The 15200-nt window shown below is 44.2% G+C and overlaps 1 protein-coding gene across 1 annotated transcript in view; it reads left to right on the forward strand.

Moving 5' to 3' along the window:
- Window positions 1-622: 622 nt before the first annotated feature.
- Window positions 623-15200, forward strand: part of MYO16 (myosin XVI) — a 505809-nt gene continuing 491231 nt past the window's right edge. Inside the window, exon 1 of the mRNA XM_061133099.1 lies at window positions 623-701. The gene's annotated coding sequence lies outside the window, so the exon portion shown is untranslated. The remainder of the gene's footprint in view (window positions 702-15200) is intronic.

The raw sequence follows: 15200 nt of genomic DNA on the forward strand, positions 1-15200 counted from the left end.
CCCAGGCTTAAGTTAGCTATTTCGGAGATTTCAGGAGAATCTCAGGGGCTCTCGAATACCAGAGCCGGAAGGACCGTCAGGGCCTCTGCGTCTTTAAACAGGGTCACTCATCTGCTCGGGTGACGACTGCCACAGTCCTCGCGATGGCCTTTGTTCGGGTCGGCCGGCTCACGGGGAATGCCCGCTCCAGGTCGCAGCCCCGGGCCAGCGCGCGGGGGCCCCGCGACCGGGCCGCCACCCCCGCCTTCCCGTCCCGCTGCCCCGCTTCTGGCCGAATCCGGACGCAAAAGTTTGAAGAGTGAGCCCGGTTCTTAGATTGGCCCGCGAGGCGGGAGGCGGGAGAAGCCGGAGGAGGGGGACCCGAGGCGCAGCGAGAGCAGAGAGGCGCGGTCCCGGCGCGCGAGCGCGTGGGAAGGAGGCGGCGGCCGGCCCGGACGGAGGCGGGCCCCGCAGCGCCCCGGCTGCCTGAGCGGCGCCCGGGAGCCCGAGCGCGACCGCGGAAGCCGGGCCCCGGCCGCCCAGCCCGCACCGCCGGCCGGGACGAGAGCGGCGTTCACCAGCCCCGGGTGCGCCCGGCGCGCCCGCCCCGAGCGCGCCACGGCCCCGGGGAAGCGCAGGGCAGCGGCGCGCCGCGCACCCTCGCGGGACGCACTAGGAGCCGACTCCCGGGGTCCCGGCTGCGGGGCACCCTTCTCCAGCAGGTAGGGGCGGCGGCGGGCGCCGGGCGCGGTCCCCAGCGCGGGGCGCTTTGGCCGGGCAGCCTCGCCTCCCGGCCCGGAGGTTCGGCGGGGCGACCCCAGGAGGGTGTGGGCTGCTGGCACCTGCCTCGCCGGGTCCCCCCTCCCCAGCTAGAGTCCCAGGGTGGAGACGGGGGCGGGCGTGGGGAGGGGGCTGGCGCTCTCTTTTCCGGAAGGGGATGCGGACTGAGAGCCGAAACCCTCCGAACTCTGGACCAGCCCGGGAGGAGACGACTGGCTGCCGGTTGAGAGGGGCTGGAAGCCTCTGGTTGCCACGGGAGACGGGAGGAGCGGCGCGGGGGGCCCTCCGTGGCCACTCCTAGGGGGCCGGAGGGGGGGTTCGGCCTCTTTTTTTCTTTGGGGATGCAAGAGGGCGACGACTTAAGAGAACAAAGATATAGGGGTGAAGGAAGCCCCCCAGGCCGTCGCGTCTTCCACCCATTTACTGACCCTTGACCGCGACCCCCCGCGGGACAATGTCGCTCCATTGTCTCAGGGGTCCGGCCACTACGGGGTGGGCCACGTCGGCGCGGGGCGCGGTCCCCACCCCGGGCTCTTCATTCTGGCCTCCCGCTTCCTCCCACCCCACCTCAGCCAGCCCCCGCCCCATCTTTCCTGGCTGGGGGAAACCGAGGAGGTCTGTGAAAGTGTTGGGTTTAATGGTCCCTTGTAGGCCCACCCCCCGAAAGGTAAGGGAGGTGATTGTCATCAAGTCCTGTTAGCATTTCTGTCGTTTATGGAAAAGCTGTAGCTATTCTCCGGGGGGCTCAGACCTCCAGTTTTGGGGGGGTGGGGAAGGAGCCAAAGGCATTTCAATTGTGTGTTAAGCGTTTGCCACTGGGAAGAATTCCTTAGCCATTGGAGGAGGAGGGGTTGTCTTCTGCTCGGCGGGGCCAAGAAAACTTAGCTGCTGTGAATTGGCCGGAGCAGTCCGTGGGCAGGAAGGGGGGCGCGCCGGGCGGTCTTTATCCTGCTAAGTGCAAAGTTCCGGAAGCGCTCATCCTCAGAGAGGGGGCTTTCTTGGGGGATCTCGTAAGGGTGGCTGGAATTTCTGCTCAGGTGAAGGGTAAAATGTCTCAAACGTTTGCTTTTTTTTGGGGGGGGGGTCGTTATTTATGAACCCCCTACAGACTCTGCATGAATTTTCTAGTGATTCAGAACAAGAGACTCCAAGGTTGTCCCTGAGATCCTGAAACGGAAAACCGTGGGACTGGGAGGAAGAGAGGGGAGCCACACCCCCACCTGGGCCGGCCAGCAGCCTCTTTATGGGGTTACTACCTCTTTATGGGATTACTGCCTAGCTGCCAGGGTGGGTTAAATTTTTCTCTGGGTACGTCTAAAGGCTTTGAAGGTGATTTGTCATCCTTGGGTTAAGGGTCCCCCTGAACATATCTATTTGTCTGTGTGACACTGTTTGGTTTATTAAAATTACACAAGCCTGTGTGACACGTACTTGAAGGCCAGGGTGCCTAATCACGTGTGATCAACCTGTGTGTGCTTAGGAGGTTACAGCTGACGGGCTTTTGGGAAACGGGAGTATATGCCCTCGCTTTACAGACTGATATGCCCCAGGGATATAGTACTTGCTATAAAGAATCATTCCAAGTGTGATGTTTATTTATTAAAGGAAAAATAAGTCTAATCAGTACAGTTTTATCTAAAGGGCATAATGGTATGGTTGAGCTTATCTATGTCCTGTCAAGGGAATGAAATGGTTTTAGTACACAGTGAAATAGTCGAAGTGTTTTTTAAAGTATAATTTTACAATGTTGTGTTAGTTTCAGGTGTATAGCCACGGTGATGCAGTTTAATATATATATAGCTATATGTATGTATACCTATGTAACTCTATATATTGTGTGCTATACACTATAGTATGTAGAGTCACAGAATCACTGTGCTATACACCTAAAACTAAAAATATATAACTGAATATATATTGTTATATATATAACTGAATACATATGTATGTGTTGTTTTTCAGAGTCTTTCCCCTCATAGGTTACTACAGAATATTGAGTTGTAGCTTCTTGTGTTGTCCAGTAGGTCCTCGTAGTTTATCTGTTTTGTGTATAGTAGTTAGTATATTGTAATCTGAAATAGCTAGTTTATTTTGCACAAGCAATGAATCCTTTAAAGATTTGTTTCTTCTGACCTGAGGACGCTTGAAGATAACAGCTCCAGTAGCTACTGGGACGGGCCATTAATGTAATCTATGGGTAAATTAGTACTCCTTCAGATAAAGAGAATGTCCACTGAATATAAACGTGCAGAGCATGAATGCTCCTGAGGGAGACTGAATAAAAATACAAACGTTTCCTCCTACTCAAGAAATCAGGAAAGTAAATCTGTTGAGTAAAACCATAACTCGTATAATGCCTATGTGATCCTATATTATATATACGTATGTGTGTACATACCTATCTGTATATATGTGACTTGCAGATCATTGCATTTATTACAACATTTGCATAGGTGAGAAAAGACATTGCCGTGGAACTGGGGTATTTGAATATGATGTTTCTTTGAATTTGAGCATGTGCTTAGCTGAGGACCGCAAAAGTATATCTGCCTCTTTGAGGTCTTATCATCAGGGCAAATCTTGGCCAATGATGGCGTATTTTATAGAATGAGAAAAGGCTGGGTGAGAAGGAACTTGTAAGATAAACTACTCAAGCCCCAGTTCTGCAAATGAAGAACAGGAGGCCCAGAGTACTTGGATCATTTTGGTCAAGATCCCAGAACTCGATCTTGGCAAGGTTATTAGGCTTTGCTCTTCCTGCCTACAGGAGTGTCCTCCAGGTGGGAAGGTGGGGGGTCTGTAGGTGGTCAGTTTTTCCATCAGTGCTCTCTCCCCTCCCCTCACTCCTTTCCTGGGTGGTTCTCCTTTCTGCCCACCCTCCTTCTGGCCCACGTCTGCCCACAGGGCACCTTTCCCAGGTGTTCCATCCTTCCCTGGACCTTCCACACCATCACGTGTCTGCCCTGGGGTCCCTAATCTTGGTTGGCGTCTGTGATTCCTGGCTTTTCTCTCCCACCCCAGTGAAGTGGGAAGCACCATCCACAGTCTCCTCATTTCTCTGCCCCTCTCTTCCCCTCCCAGTACTTCCCATCAGCCCCCAAGTCTTTACAATTCTACCTTATAAGTACTGCTGAGATTCATCTTCTCTATTCTGACCTTCATCATCTTCTATTCTGAAGCCAGGGCTTCATCACCCCCGGCCCAGGATAAGGGATCAGTTTCTAATTGATCTTCCAGCTCTAGCCTGTTCCCTCACATCCAGTCTAATAGACCCAAGGGTGATTTATCATAAATGTGGATTTGACCCTGAGGCCTTCTGCTGAAAAGCCCTCAGTGAATCCCTTCGCCCACGGCGTCCAGCACGGGCTGCTCCCCATGACCTGCGTTGTCCTTCCTGACTTCATCCTGCCCACCTTCCAACCTCTTCCCGACTCTCTTGACTCCCGTCTTCTGCCTGGACCACCCCGAGCTGCATGTGCCCCTCCACGGGGAACTTAGTATCTCTTAACCCACAGATTTGATTGGTGCTTCTTTGAGCTGGGAAGGTGCTGCTTCTGTCTTTGCTCAGGGCTGGGGTCAAATCCAGAACGTCTTCCCCAAGAAACTCTCCCCAGGCATGTCCAGCTTTCTGACCTCCCCTTACTGCAGGCGCAGGTAATGCTAATATCATCGGAAGAACCTTTGCATTCAAGTTCATCACTGAAGGGATGTTGCTTTTAAGCTTAAATTCTACGCAATGGCCCATCTCTGGGGACCCTACCTCCCAGGTGACATTGTTCAGTTGCTCAGTCGTGTCTGACTCTTGGTGACCCCATGGACTGCAGCATGCCAGACTCCCCTGTCCATCACTATCTCCCAGACTTTGTTCAAACACCCAGGTAATGAACCTTAAGCAGAAACACCTTTGTTTAGCTCACAGGAGACTTCCTGACCTCGCCCACCTGTGGAGGGAGGCAGTAAAGAAGAAATAAACAGGCCCCGCCCCCCTCCTTTTGGAGGCTGGCCAGCGCCAGGTGATGTTTGATGCTAAACCTCACCCCTTTTAGTATAAAAGAAACCTGAATTCTAACTCAGGCAAGATGGGTCTTCCAGATAGGGGGTCACCATCTTCTCCATCAGCTGACTTGCTGAATAAAGTCTCTGTTCTTTTCCCAGCAACTCCATCTATTAAGCTAATCCTTTGGCCACCTGATGCAAAGAGCTGACTCATTTGAAAAGACCCTGATGCTGGGAAAGATTGAGGGCAGGAGGGGAAGGGGACGACAGAGGATGAGATGGCTGGATGGAATCACTAACTCGATGGACATGGGTTTGGGTGGACTCCAGGAGTTGGTGATGGACAGGGAGGCCTGGCGTGCTGCGATTCATGGGGTCGCAAAGAGTCAGACACGACTGAGCGACTGAACTGAACTGAACTGAACTGAACATGGGGTGAGCAACATGAGGTCAGTCGTGTCCGGATCTTTGTGACCCCATGGACTGTAGTCTGCCAGTCTTTTCTGTCCATGGGACTTTGCAGGCAAGAATACTGGAGTGGGTTGCCATTTCATCCTCCAGGGGATCTTCCTGATCCAGGGATCGAACCTGTGTCTCCGGTTGAATATAAGACAACTGTGCTGAGGTGAATTCTTTTTTTTAAATTAATTAATTAATTAATTTTTTTATTAGTTGGAGGCTAATTACTTCACAACATTTCAGTGGGTTTTGTCATACATTGATATGAATCAGCCATAGATTTACACGCATTCCCCATCCCGATCCCCCCTCCCACCTCCCTCTCCACCCGATTCCTCTGGGTCTTCCCAGTGCACCAGGCCCGAGCACTTGTCTCATGCATCCCACCTGGGCTGGTGATCTGTTTCACCATAGATAGTGTACATGCTGTTCTTTTGAAACATCCCACCCTCACATTCTCCCACAGAGTTCAAAACTCTGTTCTGTATTTCTGTGTCTCTTTTTCTGTTTTGCATATAGGGTTATCGTTACCATCTTTCTAGATTCCATATATATGTGTTAGTATGCTGTAATGTTCTTCATCTTTCTGGCTTACTTCACTCTGTATAATGGGCTCCAGTTTCATCCATCTCATTAGGACTGATTCAAATGAATTCTTTTTAACGGCTGAGTAATATTCCATGGTGTATATGTACCACAGCTTCCTTATCCATTCAGCTGATGGGCATCTAGGTTGCTTCTATGTCCTGGCTATTATAAACAGTGCTGCGATGAACATTGGGGTGCACGTGTCTGTTTCAGATCTGGTTTCCTCGGTGTGTATGCCCAGAAGTGGGATTGCTGGGTCATATGGCAGTTCTATTTCCAGTTTTTTAAGAAATCTCCACACTGTTTTCCATAGCGGCTGTACTAGTTTGCATTCCCACCAACAGTGTAAGAGGGTTCCCTTTTCTCCACACCCTCTCCAGCATTTATTGCTTGTAGACTTTTGGATAGCAGCCTTCTACCCAAAGCAATCTATAGATTCAGTGCAATCCCTATCAAGCTACCAACGGTATTTTTCACAGAACTAGATCAAAGAATTTCACAATTTGTATGGAAATACAAAAAACCTCAAATAGCCAAAGTAATCTTGAGAAAGAAGAATGGAACTGGAGGAATCAACGTGCCTGACTTCAGACTCTAGTACAAAGCCACAGTCATCAAGACAGTATGGTACTGGCACAAAGACAGAAATATATATCAATGGAGCAGAATAGAAAGCCCTGAGATAAATCCACGAACCTATGGACACCTTATCTTTGACAAAGGAGGCAAGGATATACAATGGAAAAAAGACAACCTCTTTAACAAGTGGTGCTGGGAAGACTGGTCAACCACTTGTAAAAGAATGAAACTAGAACACTTTCTAACACCATACACAAAAATAAACTCAAAATGGATTAAAGATCTAAATGTAAGACCAGAAACTATAAAACTCCTAGAGGAGAACATAGGCAAAACACTCTCCGACATAAATCACTGAGGTGAATTCTTTATTCATCACTGTGTAGGTGTCCAGATTTCATAGATGTTACATGGATGGATGCAAGCATTGCAGGTGGCAGAAGGCAAGCTGCCTACAAACGCTGTTTGGAGCTTCTGGCTTCCACAGCTCCCAAGCTCTGACCAAGTGGAAGCTCCACTCACTTTTTAATGTAGCTTTCCTCTCTCCTATAACTGCACATCCTACCCAGAGACCCATAGGTCTGTCTGTCTCCTCCTTCCCGTGAAAAATCATCTGCTCATTTATGGATAAATCAGAAAAGAAAACCCAGAGAGACTGAGTAATTTGTTCAAAGTTGTACCACTAGCTTATTGGAGATTAAGTCTCATAGAACTTATCATTCAGCGAAAATTCAAGTTCTTTTTTCTTAAGAGAAAAAAAAAAAAGCCTCTTTAATAGGTGCCTTATAGGAAACCATCACAGCTAGGGGCAGCAAACTATAGTCTGAGGGCCAGATGTAACTTGAGTCCTATTTGTATACAGCCTGTGAACTAGACATGCTGTTTATATTTTAAAGGATAGTACAAACAAATAAGCAAAAAACAATAAACAACAAAAGTGGTGTGACCCACTGAGACCCCGTGGTCCTTGCAGCCTCAAATGTTCCATCTTGCCCTTTGCAGAAAGATTTTGCAGTCCCAGAGGAACAACGGGACTGGAGGTGTAACTAGTATAATTTATGTGGAAACTGACTTTGGTAAATAATTTTAATACTGGGAAAAACTAGACACATTAAAATAAGTTGATTAACTGAATTTTAGGAAGAAAAAAAATATCAAGGCATAACTCATACCTCATTCAAATGGCTGAGGTCCTGTGTTTATTTTTTTTTTCAGTTTTTGATGCTTCTCACTTACCCATGAATAATTACCATGATAGAGATCACTACTATTAAGTAACGTAAGTTAAATCAGCTAAAGTCCTCACAAGAATCACTGTGGGCAGATTTGGTTAAAAAATATGATTGTGGGTATGGATAAGGTGAGTTTGATATTCAAATTCTTATAAGAGGAATTGAATTATACATAAAAATAGGCATTTGAATATCCTTTTTTTCTATAAATAATGTATGGAGTGCATTTTTTTCATTTTTATTACTATAATTAGGGTTTTAAAAATAAGCTTGGGAAGTTAAAGCCTCTGGCATGTGGCACTGTGTCTTTAATGAACACATTTGAAATATTAACTAATTCCTTTAAGAATGATAAAGTCTTATTCAGACTTGCTCATTTTCTTTCTAATTTAGATTCTTGGTTATAAGCAGCTCGGTAATATGTCTTTGGGAGTCCCTGGGTGGAAATCATTTCATGAGCTCCCAAATCTTCCTTTAAAAAGTCTATTAATATGCCTTTTATCTTTATAATTTGGAACAGCAAGTCTTTCACTTTACATCTATTTCAGTAATTTAAAACTAAATGCAAAAGCAAGACAAAAGAACTTTGACATAAAGAAGAAAGAAATTTAGTTGAACGGAATATTGCAGAGTATTTCGTATGGTTTTAGGTCGCTACTTTCACTGTATACCCTGTAGAAAGAAAGAATAGTGTTTCAGAGTGGGCCTGGGATACATTATTTCCCTGGAAGGGGTTTGCTGGAACTATAGATACATGATAAATTTCAAATAAGGCTGGTAAGTAGGGTTTTTCTAATACAGGGAATGACAGGCCTTGAGGCACAAAAACCAAAACGCAGTTTACGTAAAAGGTAAATTTGAGGTGGATAGCTTGTGATGGATTTCAAGTTCTGCTTCATATTTCTCTGGGACCATGAATACACGAGAAACCTTTCTAAGACTCATCTGTGAAATGGGATGAGCAGAGTGCCTGCCTTGTAGGGTTAAATGTGAGATTAAATGAGATAAAATTTCCAGTATATACTTCAGTTCAGTTCAGTCGCTCAGTCGTGTCCAACTCTGTGACCCCATGGACCGCAGCACGCCAGGCCTCCCTGTCCATCTCCAACTCCCGGAGCTTGCTCAAACTCATGTCCATTGAGTCGGTGCGACCATCCAACCATCTCACCCTCTGTCGTCCCCTTCTCCTTCCGCCTTCAATCTTTCCCAGCATCAGGGTCTTTTCAGATGAGTCCGTTCTTCACATCCGGTGGCCAAAGTATTGGAGTTTCAGCTTCAGCATCAGTCCTTCCAATGAATATTCAGGACTGATCTCCTTTAGGATGGACTGGGTGAGAAACTTTGTAAACTGCAGGTGCCTGCTATGGACTTTAATATATTAGCCTGCCATAGACTTTAATATATTAGGGCTTCTGCTGAATGTTTTATTCCGTGACAGTCTGAGTTACTTTTAAAAGTTTGTGTTGCCATCTCACAAGCTATTGTTGCCAAATTTCAATAATGAGAGGAAGTGCCATGATGGACTTGACGCCCCTTAATAAATAAGAACTTGTTGGTGACAGTATAACTTCTTACCTTTTGATTTGACTGTCTTTGACTTCTATTTCTTGACTGATTGCTCTGGCTAGGACCTTCAGAACTATGTTGAAGAGAAGTGGTAGGAGTGGACATTCTTGCCTTCTTCCTGATCTTTCTTACTGTGCTCAGTTGCTAAGCCACATCGGTCTCTTTGCGACTTCATGGACTGCAGCACGCCGGGCTCCCCTGCCCTTCACTATCTCCCGGAGATTGCTCAGTTTCATGTCTGTTGAGTTGGTGATGCTATCTAGCCATCTCATCCACTGCCGCCTGCTTCTCCTTTAGCTTCCAATCATTCCCAGCCTCAGGGTCTTTTCCAAAGAATCAACTTTTTGCATCAGGTGGCCAAAGTATTGGAGCTTCAGCTTCAGCATCAGTCCTTCCAATGATTATTCAGGGTTGATTTCCTTTAGGGTTGACTGGTTTGATCTCCTTGTAGTCCCAGAGACTCTTTAGAGTTTGCTCCAGCACCACAATTTGAAAGCATCAGTTTTTTGTCATTCAACCTTAGTCATCTTAGAGGAATCACTTTCAGTTTTTTTCACCATTGAGTATGATGTTAGCTGTGGGCTTTTCCTATATGGCTTTTTATGTTTAGGTAATTTTCTTCTATTCCTAGTTTGTTGAGCGTTTTTACCATAAATGGATGTTGACATGTTTTGTCTATCTCATGTGTGACGGTCATGTGAATTTTATCCTTTGTTTTGTTAATGTAGTTCAGTTCAGTCACTGAGTGGTGTCTGACTCTTTGCGACCCCATGGACTGCAGCACACCAGGCCTCCCCGTCCATCACCAACTCCTGGAGCCTGCTCAAACTCATGTCCATTGAGTTGGTGACACCATCCAACCATCTTATCCTCTGTCACCCCCTTCTCCTCCTGCCTTCAATCTTTCCCAGTGGTCTCTTATACTCTTCTTTATGTCTGTGGCATTAATTACAATATCTCCTCTTTCATTTCTGATTTATGTATTTGAGTTTTCTCTTTGTCCTTTTATCGATCATTTCAATAAACAACTCTTGACTTCATTGATCCTGTATTTTTCCATTCTCTATTTTATTTATTTCTTCACTAGTCTTTACTATTTCCTTCCTTCTGGTAATTTTGGGCTCAGTTTTGCCTTCCCCCCTAGTGCTTTGATGTGTAAAGTTTTGTTTTGTTTTGAGATCTTTCTGTGAGTGTGTTTGCTGCTTTAAGCTTTCCTCTTGGTGCTGACTGACTGCATCCCGTGCTTGGGGATGTTGTGCTTTTGCTTTTATTTGACTCAAGATGTTATTTAATTTCCCTTATGATGTTTTCTTTGACTCATTGGTTTTTCAGGCCTGTGTTGCTCAATTTCCACGTATTTGTTAATATCTCAGTTATTTCTCTAATATTGATTTTGGTTTCATTCAGTTGCTATGGTTTCCATCCTTTTATGTTTGTAAGACTTGTTTTGTGGTTAAACATGTTATGTGGTCTCTTCTGGAGAATGGTGCACGCTGGAAAAAGATGTGTTTGCTGCTGTTGCTGGGTGGAGTGTTCTGTACAGGTCTGTTAGGGCATGTTGGTCTATAATGTTCAAGTCCTCTCTTTCCTTGTTGGTCTTCTGTCTGATTGTTCCAGACATTATTGAAAGTAGGAATATATTAGTCAAGGTTATCCAAAGAACCTGAATCAGTGGGATAAGAAAGGAGATTTTTTAATTAGGAATTGTCTTACGTGATTCTGTATCTCCCTTTCAGGAGAGGCAGGAAAAATTCACTCCCATCAGAGAAATCCTAGGCAACCTTAAATATCCTGCTGAAAGCAATTCTGTAAATCTTGAACAGGGAGATATTTCTTAGTCCTAAATTATAGTTTCCATTTACCATTTGTAATGTGACTCAGACAATTGCACCTGTTTTTCATGTGAATAATTATTACTTGGGAAAAAAAGGATAAAGTCAAAACAAAGGAAACGGTAACCCTTAAGACAGACACATTGAAAAAGAAAGTTGTGCAAAATCACATTCCATAGTGAATACCCTTTATGGGGTCTTCTTTACAGCTCTAGCTTACTTAGTTCAGAATAATCTTGACTGTCAGAAGTACAGGAATTACAGGGGAAGCGAGTCCTACTGAGAAAGAAGGATGTCAGAATCCATGTTGTGTTAGAAACCCAATGACTGTTTTACTTTTCTAAGACAATATAACAGAATCCGATTCTCTATCAGGTCAAAGAATGGACGTACATTTAATGATGTGACCTGAAACTGATGCACTTAAGAAATATTGTACCTAAGCATTTTGGAATAGATGCTGCTTTAAAAGTGTCAAGAAAATAGAAAGAAAGGGAGATCCTATTGCTTAAATCTTTTTATATTCTCAAGATATCAGTAGCATAATAAGTTTCTTGAATCTGTGTCAGGCTCATCTTACCAGAGGCAAGAAGTCGAGGTTTCACACAGGTGAGCACAGAATAGTTTGGTCTTCTTCAGCAGATGGCTCCAGGTCAGTGGCCAACAACAATTTGTAACACACCAGTGATGCTCTGAGGCAGCCAGTTCTGTCCCTGCAACGCAACCTACTTTATGAAAAACAAGAGGATGGTGACTTTTTCTGTAGGGCAGAAAACTGTCTTCCTTCTTCCCTCTTTCCGTCTCCTCCCTCCCTCCATTCCTTCTTTCCAAGTCGTGGATTCCATGGTGCTTAGTTTTTTTCTTGCTTGGGTAAACATACTGCATATGTAGACAAATTTATACCTAAAGGGATCTCATCTAAAATTTGAACAATGTAAAAAATAGTAAAAATGAAATTTATTTGGCTAAAATAAGCAATATGTAACTCTCTCTCTCTCTTTCTCACACACACATATATATCAGGAACAAAAAGTTCCAACTTTTACCCCAAATCCAGATCTTTTCTTAATAGTTTATAAAAGCTATATCGTAACTGGACATTATGTAAAATTAATAAAATAACGATGGGAAGGCTGTTTGTGAGATTCAGAGAAAACGTGCTAGGAAATGGCTCTCCTGTCTCCTCATTCCTTTAAAAGAAGGACTTGGCATTGTGGGCATTACATAAACAAAAATGCAAGTTGTGAACAATTGAGCACGTGTCCATTTTGATACCCATCTGTTTTAAAAAAGAATTTGATTTAATGAACTACATTTAAAGGAAGCTTAGCTTTTATGACTCTGGAACCATCAGTTTACAGGGCAGCAACTTGCTAGAATTTTGAGAATACTGTCATTGGGGAAATAAGAAAAATGAGAATGAAACCTTTAACATATTTATATTCACTGGCTTTCCTTTTCTCTTTCCTTCACTGTCTTCTTTCTTTCTTCTTTCTCTACTTCTTTGTGACCCATGGCAAGTCACTCACATCATTGTGTTACTGTGTGCTATAATGTTTCATAAAGTGTGCACCATAAATTCTGTCTGGTCTGCTTCAGTTTTATTGAGGGCCAAGTGAAATGATGCTTGTGAAAGTCATTTTCAAGACTTTAATATGCACTCTATGTACACACATATCTATTACTATCACGTATCTCTATAAGTAAAAATATGCAATTATAATCATAGAGAAACCCTAGATCATTTTACTTGAAAAATATAATTTGTGTTTGTGAGTAAAGTGTGTGTGTGTGCGCATGCGTGCGTGCATGCTCAGTCCTGTCTGACTCTTTGTGACCCCGTGCACTTTAGTCCTTCAGGCTCCTCTATCCATGGAATTTCCCAGGCAAGAATACTGAGTGTGTTGTCATTTCCTTCTCCAGGGGATCTTCCTGACCCAGGGATCCAACCCAGGTTTCCTGCATTGCAGACAGTTTCTTTACTGTCTGAGCTTATTTATAAATATAGTTATAAGTAAATTAAATATAATTATCAAATTATTTTTATCTACATTGTGAATTTGAGATTTCATATTTTTTTGTTAATAGAATCTTGCCAGTAAAGGCTCATGTGGGAGAATTAATGATCTTGAAACCTTGAATTAATAAAATATGGTACACTGAACAAAATCGGTATTTGTCAAGGAGAAAACCAGGCTTGTAAAAATCTATTGACAGTCTGGTGTATTTATGTAATTCTACTAAATTATAGATTGAAACTCTCCTCAGTTTCATATGTGTTTACGTCAGTAAACTTTTAACACACTCTGTGGTGTGGGTGCATTGAATTCATAAGCAAAGAAGACCAAGTTTCCAATAGCCGAGACATGGAAGCAACCTGAGTGTCCGCTGACAGATGACTAGATAAAGATGTGGTCCATATATACAGTGGGACGCTACTCAGCTATGGACCATGAAGTAATGCCATTCACAGCAGCATGGATGGACCCAGAGATTCCCATACTGAGTGAAATGAGTCAGACAAAGACAAATATCATGTGATATGTGGACTCTGAAAAAATGATACCAATGAATTTATTTGCAAAACAAAAATAGACTCCCAGACCTAGAAAATAAGTTTATGTTTGCCAAAGGGGAAAGTGGGGAGGGGATAAATTAGGAATTTGGAATTAACAGATTCACACCACCATATATTAATATAAAATAGGTAGGCAAAAAGAATTTTCTGTACAGCACAGGGAACTGTATTCAATATCTGGTAATAACCTATAGTGGAAAAGAATCTGGGAAAGTTTTGTATATGTGTATATGGAACCGAATCACTTTAGTGTACCCCTGAGTCTGTTCAGTTCAGTTCAGTTGCTCAGTCGTGTCTGACTCTTTACAACCCCATGAATCACAGCATGCCAGGCCTCCCTGTCCGTCACCAACTCCCGGAGTTTACTCAAACTCATGTCCATCGAGTCGGTGACGCCATCCAGCCATCTCATCCTCTGTCGTCCCTTTCTCCTCCTGCCCCCAACCCCTCCCAGCATCAGGGTCTTTTCCAATGAGTCAGCTCTTCGCATGAAGTGGCTAAAGTATTGGAGTTTCAGCTTCAGCATCAGTCCTTCCAATGAACACCCAGGACTGATCCCCTTTAGGATGGACTGGTTCGATCTCCTTGAAGTCCAAGGGTGATCCAGAAAAAGGGCAGATCAGTGAGACTGGAGGGGGCTGGTGAGACCTCCTGGAAGTGTTGTGTGTCTCCTGAGATGCCTGAAAGTCAGAAACAATCAAGTTATGTGGATAATAAAAGTAAAGGTTACATGATAAGATGCCGTCATTTACTGACTGCTTTGTAATTCAGTGTGAAGTAGCAAGTAATGCAAACAATGAAAATGTTCCCGGTGGATTCCAACTGATTTTAATTGTCTGCAAGGTTTATTGCTAGCCCAGAAACCTGTTGCAGCAGGCTTGTTTTCCAGCTTCTTCCACCTCATGCATCGTCGGCTGTCGTATAAATGTAGCAGGTGTCTGCATGCTGCTTACCTCCACCGCCGCAGTGCAGCAGCCTGGTAAATAGACCTCGGCAAACTGATGACGGTCCTCTTGAGGTCTGATCATCTGCCTCTGATGCTGGTAGTTGGGATCTTAAGTAGTTTTACTGGTAAATATAATTATATTTAATGATCTGTGTTATAAGCACAATGGCTTGATAGTTGACTGAATTTGAATGTGGAAAAAAAAAAGAAATGTGGGCATCACACATTTTAGAAATGTTCCTGTTGCTGTATATTTTTTCTCCTTTGTTCTAGGTGTACCTTAAACACAACTTCGTCTCAAACTTTGTTCTAGGTGTACCTTAAACACAACTTCGTCTCAAACAACGTAACTGTGACGTAGATTTCTGTGGCTGTTTCTTTGTACTTGTTCCAACCTGTCTTCTCCTCAGAATGCATCCAGCATTGTGTACAAAGGATGCTAAATAGGTTGTTTTTATTTTTTAAGTAAAAGCAAATCAAAGTCACGCAGGGAAGAAGAAAAGAATCACGTACAGAGACTGTGGTGGACAGTTACTGACGTCACACTAGAAAGGACAGTCTCTGTTAATACGTGTGCTCTGATGGAGCCGGAACTGGGCCAGATCTTTGGAGATGATCAAATTCTTTCCTGTTCAGAAAGCAACGACTTCTTTGAATTAGTGTTA

Source organism: Dama dama, chromosome 30 (genome assembly GCF_033118175.1).
Source record: "Dama dama isolate Ldn47 chromosome 30, ASM3311817v1, whole genome shotgun sequence".
NCBI classification, from domain to species: Eukaryota; Metazoa; Chordata; class Mammalia; order Artiodactyla; family Cervidae; genus Dama; species Dama dama.